The 12,189-nt window shown below is 36.0% G+C and overlaps 1 long non-coding RNA gene across 6 annotated transcripts; it reads right to left on the minus strand.

The window, feature by feature from the left end:
- Positions 1-1,800: 1,800 nt before the first annotated feature.
- LOC107809599 (uncharacterized) lies at positions 1,801-10,971 on the minus strand. 6 transcript variants are annotated; one of them, XR_012709408.1, is made up of 4 exons: positions 10,405-10,971; positions 5,307-5,405; positions 3,398-3,508; positions 1,801-3,282 (listed from the first exon to the last, which is right to left on the minus strand). It is a non-coding gene; the product is annotated as an uncharacterized LOC107809599 (long non-coding RNA). The 6 variants fall into 6 exon arrangements; XR_001653444.2 differs by having other exon boundaries at positions 1,801-2,258; positions 2,374-3,508; XR_001653448.2 differs by having other exon boundaries at positions 1,801-2,261; positions 2,374-3,508.
- Between the last annotated feature and the right edge of the window lie 1,218 nt (positions 10,972-12,189).

Raw genomic sequence — 12,189 nt, forward strand, 5'->3', positions numbered from 1 at the left:
CTGCACTTAATTGTGCAGATCCAGGTGTTCGTACCAGCTATCCGCAGTGAGTTGCTTGTTGAGCGGGGTATCGAGAGATGAGATAGAGCTACATTTATGCTCGTAGTCTTGACTTGTCTTTTCTTATGTACTGTTGTTTTAGTTCAGATAATATTGTTATTTAGTTTTTCAGACTTGTATTCTATTGTAGAGCTCATCACTCTATATTTACCAGTTTCTGTGGGAGTTTATCATGTGTTAGTGATATTTTATTATGTTAAGGTTTAAAACTAATTCTATTTCTACAAATTCCCATTATTTTGGTTTTGTATCTTTATGTTCGGCTTGCCAAGCAAGTGTGTTAGGAGCCATCACGATGGTTTGGAATTTTGGGTCGTGACACTCCGATACAGACTTTGATGGCTGCATTAATTCATGCAAATCAACATCAGCATACAATTTTATGTTGGCCGGTGGATCTATATCTTGCACGAGTTCCAAACAAACTCTGACTACTACTTCCGCTATGGAGGCTGAGTTCATTTCTTATTTTGAGGCTACCTCACATGGTTTATGGTTGAAGAGTTTCATTGTTGGGCTTAGAATTGTCGATTCCTTCTCTAAGCCATTGAGGATATATTATGACAATTAAGTTGCTGCCTTTATGGCTAAGAATAACAAAAGTGGGAGTCGAAGCAAGCATATCGACATTAAGTATCTCGCTATAAGAGAACGTGTTAAAAATAAAAAGTGGTAATTGAGCACGTTAGCACTAAATTGATGTTAGCCGATTCTTTAACTAAAAGCATGCCACCACAAAAGTTTAAGGATTATGTAGTTACAGTAGGACTTGGTTCCACTATGTAAATTTTGTTGTAACAACGATATTTATGAAACTCTATATGTATGATATTTCTCTGATTGTTATTGTCTATTTTGAGAAGTATCACAAAAGTATGGACCTAGAATAAACATTGGATTTATTCATTAAGAAATATGGACTTAGGTTTAGAGGCATAATGCATTGTGATACATGAAAGATACTACTCACTCTTAGAGGAACAATTGTCATGATTCATGCATTATGATTCTCCTTATACCATTAGTACTATGACTTGGGCATTTTGTATACGGACCAAGTGGGAGAATATTAGTAACGTTTTATTTGAACATTTTAGAAAGGTGGTCCTTTAATGGACTAATTGAAACTCCTTTCTTTAATTCCACTTCATTAATTTTTGTAACTGCTCATATGCCAGAAATTGATGCCCGTTTATTTGATCTAGTAATTGTTCTTGATGGAAGAACAGTACAAATGTGGCTAAATCTGGTTGAGGTCCCTAAGCACATAAAACACCTTAAATTACTACACCATCTAGAGAGAATTTCTATGTGCTTAGAAGACTCGTCAGTAAAGACACTAGAATTTGATAACCAATCCAACGACCACACCGCAACAATGGCTGAAGGTATGAACGATAGTTGCGCACTGCTCTAACAAAGATAACATTGAAAAGTTATCATGTGTACTATGTGAACAATCCATATGTGTTGAATCTCTCATTGCATCTCTTAGTTCACTCTTCTTGAAAGTATGCAGCTATAGTCATTTCTATAGAACTTTCTGTCCAAGATTCTGACTCTTTCGTAAAATGAAAGATTAGATCGTTTTACGATGTGCCAATATTCATGCATGAATTTTGATAGAAAGATGAGGAGAGCCAAAATTGCAGCGGCTGCAACTACGACAAAGAGTCCCTAAAAGCTATCTAGGCCAAGACTATTGGAGGAAAGTAAAGAGCTAGAATCTGAACAAGTAGATCTTGTACTAACAACAACAAAATATATTGAGAAAAAGAGGAGTTACTTACAATGCCAAATCCATCAGCCTTATATGTAGGTCCAACGGTGGTAAATTTCGAGCAATAATTTGAAAGGACAAGCTTCACATAAACGAATCTCATCAAAAACAACAGCAACAACACCATTCGCACTGCCTTTAGAGTGTAAATCAACATATTCCTCAGGACTTCTATATCCTTTAAGCCTGTCTTCATCAAAGTTCATTTTTCTTACAAGTCCCGGTACAAAAGAGCCCTGTAGGTAGCCCGCGTACTCCTTGTTCTTCAGAAGTTCTTTTACATCTCTAGCAAATGGCTGGAGTTTTTCAAATGTTAGCATTGACGTAAGACTTGCTGTGTAGCTTGACGTCAATATTAGTACTACTAGAAACCAGATAACTAACACAAACCTAGCCAAATTGCTTACTATCTTCTCCTCTGCTAGTATCAAGAATCAAAAAGGAGAAAATTCAGATTAGAGGTTTGAGGCATATGTTATATATAAAAGAGAGAGAGAAAGTAGTTACATATTAGAACAACAACAACAACAAACCTAGTGTAATCGCACAAGTGGGGTCTGGGGAGGGCAGAGTGTACACACACCTTGCACCTACCTTCAAGAAGGCAGAAAGGCTATTTTCAGTAGACCTTCGGTTCAAGAAAGGCAACAACAAGCACACCAATCAGAAAATCAAAGCAAAAACACAAAACTAACAATAGGTACTGCAATCAGAAAGCCGAAATGAAAGCAACAACAAGTAACAACAGAAGTCAAGGGATACGACAATACACAAAGGACACTAAGTCATGTACTAGAGCTACTGTTAATGATAGGAAAACGCTTGGCTACTTATCCTAACTCTTTACCTTTATTCTCAAACTCCATACCTTCCAATATAATCTATGATCAAGTCTTCCCTAAGTTGGGGCAACGTCATATCCTGCCTAATCACCTCTCTCCAATACTTCTTTGGTCTGTCTCAACCTCTCCTCAGGCCCTCCAAAGCCAACCTCTCGCAACTCCTCACGAGAGCATCTGTGCCTCTCCTCCTCATATGCCCGAACCATCTAAGTCTCGCCTTCAACAGCTTGTCCTCAATTTAAATGACGGTGTTTGAATGGGTATGACGTTTAAGAAAGAAAAAAGATTTTTGACACATAAAAAATGCCAACTTGTGGTTTTAAACATATATACCATGACATTTATATGACTGTAAGAACATTGCACTGGAGGTAAAATGAGAAGTTTAAAGTTAAAGAACTTTTAAATATAAAAGGTAGTATTAACGATAGAACAAATTAAAAAGGAATTAGTATGATATAAAATGTTATGAGAGAATACAAATTAAGGATCGGAGGACAAGGAAATTAATTACTTTGTGCAAAGACCATAGTTGAGAAGGAGAACCAAAAGATCATGCCAGCTTGGTGACAAGGAGGTCCTCTGAAGTCTCCATTTACTCTATGTTAAAGTAGCCAAATGACAAAGCCAAAGAAAAGAAAAGAATAGAAGCTTGTTAACCATAGCTTCCAAGTCAATGGATTCAAGAATACACATGCACTATCGCTATTATCACCTTTGATTGGCACCATCATTGTAAATCCGGATTCTGCGTATAGCAATATGAAATCAACATATTGCGATCTATTTGAGACAATGGTAGTGTCCCTGCAACAACATCAAAGTTCTGCTCATTGGTTAATACTAGCAACTTGTTTGAATCAAATAAAGGTTTATATTGGAGTAATAATAGAAACGTATTTATCTTAACATAAAAGATGAAGTGCGAGCTCTACAGTGGAGTAACAATAGATACTTAAAAATGAGGAAGGAGCTCCATTTTTTTCTCTAGCGCATTCTAAAGTAGAGTAGGCTTATGGGATAATATGCACATCAGAGAAATAGAATGAATTTCACATCGATAGAAATCAAGTCCATCTCTTTCTCTATGTTGGTTGTAGCATTTCCAAGCAGTTCATATCTTATTTGGGTTGTCCGAAGATTCAATCATTTTTATATGGATTTCGAAGATGAAAATGTAATAAAGTGAGAGGGAAACTAAGAGATTTATTGTTGGTAGATCAAAGTACTGAGAAGAAACTAGGCCTCAATTATGCTAGAATGCTAGTAGATCAAAGTACTGAGAAGAAACTAGGCCTCAGTTATGCTAGAATGCTAATTGAGGTTGGTGTGGATGCCAGTCTGCCTGAGACTATGCTGTTTAGGAATGAAAAAGGGGTTCTCATGAGACAAAGTGTGCAATATGAATGGAAGTCGATCCTCTACAAACATTGCCACAAATATGGTCACTCTGAAGGGGATGGCAGGAAGAAACAAGGGGTTAAACAAGAGGTTAAAGTGTTGAATCCAACAAGGAAACATGAGGTGGGTAAGGCGCAGGAGCAGAAACAAGGAGGTAAAGAGGCACAGCAAAACTTTGAGGGTACGCAGAACTATGTTACTAATAGAGAATATCCACCTACAAAGAAGACTACCCTTAGGAACATTGACAATATTGGAGATACTCACATTCAGCCAACCAAGATGAACCAAGAACCAACGCAAGGTATAGGAGGAAGAACATGGATCACTCCTCTAAATAGCAAAAAGGGGGCAACAATCAACCACTCACTCAGTTGAGAGCCCTAATTCCTTCCAGATTTTGAACAATGCAGAAATTGATAAGTCTGATTCAGTTGAGTCAGAGTCAAGTGCGAGAGATAAATTAGTTCCCCATCAAGGGAATAGTTAATATTCTCTGTTGGAATGTTAGGGGACTAAATGCCCCTAATAAGCCGGAGGAGGTTAAGCTTCTGTGTAATAATGTGAGGTCGGCCTTAATTGGTCTATTAGAAATTAAATTAAAGAGGAATAGGATGGATAGCATTACTGATAAGCTGTTTGGAGGTTGGCAGAGGCTAACTAATTTGGATTCACGTTATAATGGAAGGATTGTATTGGTATGGAGGCCTGAATTCTACATAGTATACCCTATTAATATCAGCTCCCAAACTATCACTTGTGAGGTAGTTTACACTCCTCTCCAACTGGAATTTCTTCTCTCCGTAGTGTATGCTTTTAACACCAAAGATGAAAGGAGAGATCTCTGGAATAACTTAGTTAGAATAAGCTCAGGTTGTTCCAAGCCATGGCTGGTTCTAGGTGATTTCAATTCTGTTCTCCATCTAGAGGATCGAATATGAGGAAGTCATGTTGGTTGGTCTAAAATAGCATATTTCCAAAATTGTGTTGATACTTGTGATTTGCTCATTCATCCTCATCAGGGTAACAAGTACACATGGAATGACAAGGGGAGTGATCAAAGAGTGCTCTCAAAAATTGACTGGATCTTTATCAATGATGTTTGGTTGGACTCCATGCCTTTATGTGAGGCTACATTTATGCCTGAGGGCATAAGTGATCATTGTCCTGCAAAATTCACTATAGCTAATACGAAGCAGATGAGAAGGAAATCAGTTGCTTACTATAATGCATGGGCTCAACACCCCCAGTTCCTTGATGTTGTAAAAGCTGGATGGGATGTCCAAGTAGAAGGATATTTGATGTTTCAAGTGATTAAGAGACTGAAAAATTTGAAAAAGAGTTTGAAAATCTTGAATAATAAGTTTTTCAGCAATACAGAAACAACGACAAGAGAAGATAGAGATGCTTTGCTCATTGCTCAGAATCAACTATAGGCTAACCCTGCTAATATTGTGCTTTAGCAAATAGAAAGGGAGAAATACCTGAAATTCAAGCAAAGCTCTTACATAAATGAGATGTTTCTTCAGCAAAGGGCCAAGGATACATGGATCAAGCTTGGGGATGACAACTCAAAGTATTTCTATTCTGTCATTAAGCATAAAAAGCTAAAGTAATGTACTACACAACTGAAGGATGTCAAGACAATTTATTTGTCAAGTACTATGAGGATCTTCTTGGGTAGAAAGCTAATTCTAGAGTTAAAGCATTCCTTAGTTTCCTACACCAAGGACCGGTATTATCTGAGGATCATCAAACAGAATTATTGAGGCCTTATACTGGTAAGGATGTCAAGATAGCTCTCTTCCAGATTGATAGCAATAAGAGCCCGGGACTAGATGGATTTAGTAGTGGTTTCTTCAAGTCTGCCTGGAGCATTGTGGGGGAAGACATATCAAAGGACATTTTGCAATTTTTCCAGAATGAAATGCTATTAAAACAGCTGAACACTACTAACATTGCTCTGATTCCTAAGGTTGATGATCCTGAATATGCCTCACAGTTCCGACCAATCTCATGCTGCAATATATTGTATAAAATTATCTCAAAGATGATGTGTGTCAGGTTGAGAAAGGCCATTAGTGTTATAGTGGCAGAAAACCAAACAACGTTTCTATAGGGAAGGTCACTGGTCCACAATGTTCTAATTTGCCATGATTTACTAAGGCATTATAATAGAAAGATCTCTCCTAGATGTTTAATGAAAATAGAGCTTAGGAAGGCCTATGACATGGTCAGTTGGGAGTTCTTGCAAGAGGCCTTACTAGGATACAGTTTTCTCCTAAGTTTGTGCAACTGGTTATGACTTGTGTGACCTCCCCTCACTTTACACTAAAGGTAAATGAAGAATGTCATGGTTTCTTTGCTGGTAGAGGGGGATTGAGGCAAGAAGACCCTATTTTACCCCTCCTATTTGTGTTGGTTATGGAGTATTTGATAAGACTACTGAAATCTATGAGTGCTTTACCAATTTTAGATTCCACCCTATGGGTAAGCACCATCAGCTTACACATTTGGTGTTTGCAGATGACCTTATGATTTTTTGCAAAGCAGACACAAAATAAGTTAAAGGAATCATGGAAGCTGTGATTCACTTCAGCCAGGCTTCAGGGCTTGTAGTCAATATGGAGAAGTCTAGTCTCTTCATGGAAGGGGTGGATGAACCCACCAGAGAGTCTCTTCTACAGCAAATAGGTTTTCCACAACGTTAATTCCCATGAGATATCTTGGACTACCCCTTTCCCCAAAGAAATGGAACAAGGTAGATTGCAAGATTCCGGTGGATAAGATTACAAGAAAAATCAACACTGGTTACTCAAGGAAGCTTTCCTATGCAGGTCGACTACACGTTTAGAATGCTGTTTAATTTTTTCTATATACAGTTTTTGGGAGACAGTCTTTATCTTGCCTCAGAGTGTGATGAAAGAAATTGATAGGAGATGTATGTCACACCCCTTTTTACCCCCACCCCCAAAGGATAATATGTGTATGTTATGGATTGTTGTGGGTTAAAGAGTTTTTCCAATTAAAGTGACAATTTTGAAATGTGGATTATTTCATTGTTCAGAGTCGCCACTTGGAATTGACTTTTGGGTGTTCCAAGTCACCTTTTATTTGAATCTCTATTCAAAGGAAGATTTGACTCTTTTATATCGGTTCGCGAAAACAAAGTTCGGGTAAAGAATTCTATTGACCGAGGAGAAGGTGTAAGGCATTCCCCGAGTCCCGTGCTTCTAGCACGGTCGCTTTATTGACTTAAAACTTGGCTTAAATTAATTTTGGATAAACTATGCTTTATTGGATTTCTATGTTTTACCTATCCGTTATTATTTCTTGATTATTGAAATTATTAAAAAAAATGATTTGGATAATATTGCGTTGTCATAACCACTCCACGCAAGCGAATGCGTGATCGAATAACAAAATTAATTAACTTATCATAATTGCGCCTCGAAGCGAATCCGAAATCATAACAATCAATTATTTGTAGTACTTTTTTAGAAATTACTACATTTGAGAAAATTAATTCTTGAAGATTATTAAAAGAAAGGCTAGCTATCGCGCCGCGCAAGCGAATCTGCGATTTTAGCCAAGGATTGATTAAATTAAAAATTAACTAAAACTAATGGATATGACATGAGATTGTTGAATTAATTTATTGAATGTTAAGCATCACGCTATGCAAGCGATTCTGTAAGTTAAAGCACACCTACTAATTACCTAGTGTTTAAATTATTACTAAGGTGACTAAGGCGTTTGAGTTATTAAAATAAAATAAATTAAAATAAGTAAATAAAACCTAATTTTAATGAAATTATTTGGTAGACTAAAAAGGTTCAACCTTCATAAGAATAAATTTATGAGACTTGGCTAGATTATTATAACTTTTATTCTAAAAAAACATTATCTATTTTTAGAGACTATATGTTATGAAATTAAAAGACTGATTGCTCAATTTTTATTTAAGAAAAATATTTACATTATCAAAATGAGTAGTGCGTGATTAATTGGATTTTTAAAGCATCTCAATTTGTGACACTTTGAAATTGAATGAACAGAACTTCTTAAAAATGAGATTGAAATAATCATAAATAGAAAGGAAACAAAGAAAGAAAAAAAATTCATTCCTTTAAACTAAATCCCTATATTAATGACGTGGCTATATATATATATATATATATATATATATATAATGACGTGGCTATATATATATATATATATATATCAAAGATCATACTTGCTAGCAGAATCGACTAATATTAGTCCTGAATTGAGGCAATAGAACGACTAATGACCATTAAACCTCTAACAAAATAAACATTTGAAATTAACATCCTTTAATTCTAAGATAAACTCACATTAAACAACTAAGAAAAACACGTATACTTTTATGATGTTCATTAGTGATTTGCATCCGAAAGAACACTTACAGTATAAACTAGAGGTCAAATGATCTTAAACTAACAAAATATTATTCAAACATTTAAACTAGACTAGGAAGAGTGGAATATATTTTTCATTAACTTAATGCCTATAATACATGCTTAAACAAATACATGAAGTGAAGAAAAGAAATTACTTTTAGTTAATCTAGCTTATTACAATAAAACTTTTAGTACCTCTTGTAACGGCTAACATATTAGCAAGCATTAAACAAATTTTAGAAAATATAAACTTAAATAACAGAGAAACTTACTAAGAAAAGAAAATTCTTGAGATGGAATAAGAGAAGAACTAGCTATGGAAAAATCTTCATTATTTCTTTAAACTCTATGATGATGATATTTTTTATTCCCTTAATAATTATAAAGATCAAGGAAAATTTAATAAAACCAATCTCAAATAACTTCTCTTGGCTTTGATTCACAATTAGTGATATGAAGTAGAAAGAGCAAGAATAAATACGAACCTTTTGAAGCACAACTTTCTTTAATATTAGATATCCAGCAAATACAGAGGCCAACTAACAGCAGAAAACTAGTTCGCAGAAGTAGAAAGAAAGCAACCGAGCAACAGCGCAACAGACAATTTCAGTTAAAACGAACCAGCAACAGCAGTAAAATCAACACCAGAAGTGAACTCAAAAGTTAATCCAGAGAATCAGCCATGTGTTTTAGACCAAAAACAAACAAAGGAAACCAAGACTCTTGATGTTTTTCTTGCCTAAAACCTATTGTGTGCTGAAAACTTAGTAAAATACTCTCTGGTTCTTTTCCCCCTTTTTTGTGTGTTCCAGATCCTCTTTAAGTGAGGAAAGACCTCTTCCTTTATAGGAAAGGAAAGGGATTGAATTATTTCATTGAATCTGTCCAAAGGACAGATTTTCCACCTAAAATCTGTCTCAACTATTCAAAGGTCAAAAATCTGTCCAAAAGACAATTTTTTCACCAACTATGAACAGTGCTAGGAGCAGTGTACTCCAAACAACCCTTTAAACAGTAAAAAGCAGCCAAACAAGTACCATACACTCTAATATTCAGCTTTTATCATGACTGAAATTTAAGCTAACACACTCATACCTTCAAACTAACCAAATTATGGATTAATACAACAGAAACAAGACTTAAAAGGTAACCGAACTACGTATTCATCAAACTAGACGGAAACTAATTTGATTTGCACAAACTACCATGAGGTGATTGAAATAACAAACTATTGCATGAAACAGAAACTAAACTAGCATCGCTAACAATCACAAACTATTAATAACAACCTAACAAACGACTGACAAAAAAAATGATTCAACTTATCTTTTTTTTTAAATTTTTCATGAAACTAACATGAAGACTTAACTATTGACCAACTAGGTCGAAGAACTTAAAATTCAAATTTAACAAATTCATACAAAATAGTCGACCAGCTAGGTCGAAGAACCAAAAATCAGAACCAACGGACAATAACGAACTACTCGACCGGCTAGGTCAAAGAACTGAAAGTTCAAGCTTAACAAATTCACTCAAAATAGGCGACCGGCTAGGTCGAAAAAACAAAAAATCAGAACTAAACAGACAATAACGAACTACTCGACCGGCTAGGTCAAAGAACTGAAAGTTCAAGCTTAACAAATTCACTCAAAATAGTCGACCGGTTAGGTCGAATAACCAAAAATCAGAACTAAACAGACAATAACGATCTACTCGACCGGCCAGGTCGAAGAACAGAAAATCGCATTTATAAAGTAATATGTAATTGAAAACTAATACTCAATTACGCATAAATAACAACAACTTTAATAGAAATTAAACCTTAGAATTAATATTAAATACAAAAGCAAAAAAAATCAGCAAAGATAAAAATAGTAAAAGGAAATTGATGTTTTACCATATGGAGGGATTCAATGCCAAATCGAGCAACGAGACGGATGCCGAGGACCCCGAGTAGTGGCTGTCCGATCGTAGAACACTCGTTCCATTTTAGTAGACACTAAGCTCAATGAACTCAATGTCATACTAAAATAAAACGGGTGTTCTTGGGTCGGAACTAGGCTAAAGAAAAGAGGAGCAGTGGTGGGGCGGAGGTGTGAGGCAGTGGTGGTCGTAGTCGACAGTGGCGACAGTGGACGGCGGCGTCGGGCTTCTGTCGGAGTATTGAGACTGAAATTAACACGAAAATATATATCTCATAGAGCTCTGTCCGTTTATGTATATGTCATGGGGCGGAGATGCCTGGAGCTTCACGAATTTGGGAAAAAGGGTGGCGGCTTCTAAAATTCGTGGAGTTTGATGGGGTTTTGAAGGATTTGGTTTGAAGATATGGAAAGAGGAGGTTGAGGAGAGTGTATGATGATAATTTGGGGTTGTTTGGACCACCACCGGCGGCGGCTCACGGTGGTGGCACTGGAGACCGGCGGCGGCTGTGGTAGAATGAGAGAAGAGAGACGGAGCTAGGTTTGGATAGTGAATGGGGCAAAAAATCAGATTTTCCAAAGGTTTTATTTGGAATGAGTTAACACATACGGTCCGTTGGATTGAGCAAAATGAATGGTTGTGATTTCATCTTGATTTATAACCAAAACGACATAGTTTGATCCAAAACTACGCTGTTTAGCCCCATCTCTGGCAGCCCCATTTGGACCGGATCTGTGGACCCTTTGGTTTTCTAATTGTGGGCCGATTTTAGCTCCATTTCAATTAAAATACACTAGACCAAATCCCTTAACACCTAATTATACTACAATACATTTAATCCTAAAGAAATGTACAAGTAGAAAGAAAAACTTTTTGGTATATATAATTTGAAGATGCAAACTAATATACACAAATAAAATACCAAAAAAAATACTTTTGGTATTTTTAATAAAGGAAAAAATGCACAAATAACTACAAATCATCCAAATATTAGTATTTGTAGAAGAATTTAACGTGAGCAAAAAATAGATATTTACAGCTGCCCCTCTTTGCTCGAGAAAATGAAGAGTTTTGTGCAAAGACAAATGAATGTCATGGATAATTTTTGCTCGCTTATCAACCCAATGGAAGCATTTTTTTAAGAAGTGACCGAACCTTACTTCTGAGGTTGCCTACATATCCTTGGCTATAAAGGAATCAGGTCTGTGTAGTTCTGGGAAATATTTTGGTAGCTGGGACTACCAGACACTGGAGTTAAGACTGCTACTGTTGTTGTTGTTGTTGCTGTTACTGTTACTCGCTTCTTACATCAAAAGAAAAAGAGGAGAGCACTACACATGTCTGCAAACTAAGAGTACAAAATTCCTATCTATGTGTCTTTTGGAGTCAAATCTTGATTCTTGACCTGCTCGTTTGTGTTGACCTTAGATCGGATCATGATACTTTTGAAGAAAAGATTATGACTCAATCTCGATTGCTTGCTTTCTGGATCAAAATTTGAGAAGATGAATCTTGAGAAGTTGGGTTGCTGACACATTATCAAAGCTAACTCTGACTATCTTGTGATCGAAGGAATTCTTTCTTCTGATGAGAAGCTGAAACTGCAAGCTTTAATCGTCACTTGTGTTATACGGCAGAGCCTACAAAGCCATCAAAGACAAACAAAAACAAACAAAATTTTTCTGCCCCAGTCTGGCACTAGGAAAATTTTGTGAGTTATTAGAGAAATCTGTAAATTATCTAATTTATTGAAAAGGCA

This window comes from Nicotiana tabacum, chromosome 5, assembly GCF_000715075.1.
Source record: "Nicotiana tabacum cultivar K326 chromosome 5, ASM71507v2, whole genome shotgun sequence".
NCBI lineage: Eukaryota > Viridiplantae > Streptophyta > Magnoliopsida > Solanales > Solanaceae > Nicotiana > Nicotiana tabacum.